The sequence below is a fragment of the Hesperophylax consimilis genome, chromosome 1 (assembly GCF_061612785.1).
Source record: "Hesperophylax consimilis isolate HC1 chromosome 1, BYU_Hcon_1.0, whole genome shotgun sequence".
Classification (NCBI taxonomy): domain Eukaryota; kingdom Metazoa; phylum Arthropoda; class Insecta; order Trichoptera; family Limnephilidae; genus Hesperophylax; species Hesperophylax consimilis.
Window position 1 is genome coordinate 12,721,960 of NC_142836.1, and position 3,414 is coordinate 12,725,373.

The following is a 3,414-nucleotide window of genomic DNA, read 5'->3' on the forward strand; positions in this document are numbered from 1 at the left end:
TATGATTAGCCACAAAGTGAATGCTTTTTACAATTACATAAAAATAAACATAGTTTGTACTTATGTTCTTCATTGTGCCAAAACATTACCCGCTAGTACCTAAGAAAGCTTTAATGATTCATTTTATTTGTCAATTTGCCTATAGATTAGTCCAATAATTACAAAATTAGATACATCAAGTGAACATGGACAAGCCTTCACTCAGCTTTTCATACCAGATAATTTGAATAATATAAATTTCACTTATTTAACTATAACCAAAATAACTAAAATTAAAACTTGTTTTTTATTAAATTTAACATCAATACACAACGCAACAATATTATCCACTTTCAGTGATTTGCTGATTGAGCATAAAAAATAAAATAAGATATTGATAAAATACAGTCAAAATAGTTGAATTCGATGTTATAGATAATCCAGGACAAAAAGAATCAAACAATTGGGTCAGCATAATAGGAAAAAAAATGATGCATGAATGTAAATAAAACAAATAAAACGAGGACAAAGGTGGGTGGTGGACCATCCATTCTAAGTATTCTTGTTTGGAAATAGCTATGTGGATTGTTATAAATAAGTATATACATCCTGAAATACAGCCCTAAACACATCAACTATCTACCCCGAAGAAATAAAAGCTTCTGAAAAGGTTTCTCAAATATGTATTCGTTATTTAATGATTGAAATGCATGAATCAAGTTAAATTACTGTTTGTAATGTAAAAGGAGCAACAAATCTAAGCTATATATTTTTTTATTTTTACCTCCTGATGTTAGACGCGTGGGGTTTGAAAGATTGTGGTGCTAATACTGCTAATGATTCTATATTTTTCATGTCACGCTTTCCGAGATGATTTATCTGGGACCAGAGATTTCGATTATGACCCTACTTAAATTGTTCATTGTATCTATATAGGGTAAACGGTACTATCTCTGGCACCCCCCCATTGATTGGCACTCCTGAATTAAAACAGTAATATTAGTGGCTACGGCGAGAAATATATTCTAATTTTAGACGTATTGTGTTCCCACACTATCCTATTTTTAGGTGGGCATAATTTATTTCATACATAGGGCACAATTTTTCAACTGTCAAGTGATCCGTGGACGCGGGTAGTGCTCATCGCGTTTTATCAAAATTTCTTATTGTTTTCATAAGGTAAGTCTTCCATTATATTGATAATTATTTCAAGTTTTTACAAGATATTGATATATTTTAGAGTATTGTGTTGTAAATAAAGGCCAAAGGTGAGTTTCTTTGCCATCCTTATTTAGTTTAAGCGCCTGGATAAGATAATTGCCAGGTGCCAATGATTGTGTGTTACATTTGTATGGAGGTCTATTCATTGGCATGCATGTCAATCACTGTACTTTCATATAATAATTGATAAATTGTGTTTTTTTAGACAATTGATATGTAGTTTTGCTTAAATTCAGCAGTAAAATTTAGAACATACATTTGTTTAATTAAAGTATTATTATTAGCAGTGCCAATCACTATAACCTGCACATGCCAATCACTATACTGATAGGGGTGCCAATATTTACACTGCCAATGATACACACTCTAAAGTTTACACCATTTATTGATTTAAAATTATTTATTAAAGTTAGTTTTGTTTGTGTTTTTTACAGATATCAAATTAAAATGCCTAAAGTTCCTGCTGATTTAAAGTATTTCAAAAAATACAAGCAGAACGACATTCAGAAGGCTTTAGATGCTGTGAAAAGTGGTATGTCGAAAAAAGCCGTTTCTAAACAATTCAACATTCCACGGTCTACTATTCAATTTAGATTAAGTGAAAAATATGTTAAGACAAGACCCGGACCAGCAACAGTTTTAACAGAAGAAGAAGAGTCTATCCTCGTTCGGTGGATTAGTACAAACAGTCAGAAAGGTTTCCCACGAAGAAAAGAAGATATTCTGGAGAGCGTGCAATATTTTATCAGTAAAAATCCTCGACCAAATGCATTTATTAACAACAACCCTGGGGAAGGATGGTATAAATTATTTTTACGGAGACATCCTGAAATTTGTACCCAAACTGCTGAGGCAGTAACTTCAGCGAGCTCGGTTGTTTCAGAAACAAACATAAGACGCTGGTTTCAACAAATCTACGACTACTTACATGAAAACGATTTAACTGAAATATTAAATGATCCAAAACGTATATTTAACGGTGACGAAACTAATTTCCAGTTATGTCCCAAAAATTCTATGGTTCTGGCTATGAAGGGTACAAGGAATGTTTACGAAGTAGAACACGCACCAAGTAAATCATGTCTAACAGTAATGTTTACTTTGTCAGCTTATGGTGAGATAACTCCACCAATGGTAATTTTTCCTCTAAAAAGAATGCGACAAGACATCATTCGATCTATACCAAGCGAATGGGGAATAGGATTGTCTGAAAATGGATGGATGAAAGGGGACATCTTCATTTCATACATAAAAAATGTCCTTCATCCGCATCTGTGTAGATCACACGTTAAATTTCCTGTAATGTTGTTTCTCGATGGTCACAAGAGTCACACAACTTTTGAATGAAGTCAGCTGTGTCAAGAATTGGGTATAATATTAATAGCTTTATATCCAAATGCAACCCGTATTCTGCAGCCTGCTGATGTTTCTGCATTTAAACCAATGAAAAATGCATGGAAAAGGGCCGTTGTGGAATGGAGAAGAACTAACGTTTCAAAAGTTCTTACTAAAACTGACTTCGGTCCGATCCTTAAGATTGTTTTGGAAAAATTTGTTAGCAAGACTGTTGTAGTTAATAGTTTTAAAGCTTGTGGCCTTTCCCTTGGAATCCAAATGCATTGGACTATTCCAAATGTTTGGGAAATCTAACCATCCTCTCACTCGATTAACCTTACCATCACAAAAACCACAAAAAAATACAAATTTATTGAACTACGAAGACTTTAAAAGGATTGTTGGTGATGAAAAAATTAAAATATTTGAGAAACACCAATTTGACAATGAATCATCAGATTTTTTAGCACTGTTAACGATTTAAAAAAAATTAAATGATCAACGTTCACTAGTTTCGGACAACGAAGAAGCTGAAGAATTTGCCGGAATATCGGATGATTTCTTATGCTTTGATTCGGATGATGAAGTACCTTTGAACACAATAATTGCCAACGATTTGCAAAAACGAGCGAATGACAGCCACCTTTTGTCAAATGACATGCCAGATCAAGAATCGCCTCAATTGGAGCTAGCAGATAGCATCCCTTCTTGCAGCAGTGCATATAATTATTCACAAAAGTCCACAGAGATGAAAATAATAAATAACGACTTTGTACAAAACCAGCGCGTTACTCCCACAAAGCACAATACTTCATTAAATGATATCCTGAATTGGCCAAAGACGCCAGAGAGGAAAACCAAAAATATGACAATGAAAAA

At 33.5% G+C, this 3,414-nt stretch overlaps 1 pseudogene; it reads left to right on the top strand.

Moving 5' to 3' along the window:
- Positions 1-1,647: 1,647 nt before the first annotated feature.
- Positions 1,648-2,870, top strand: LOC149426293 (uncharacterized; annotated as a pseudogene).
- The last annotated feature ends 544 nt before the right edge of the window (positions 2,871-3,414 follow it).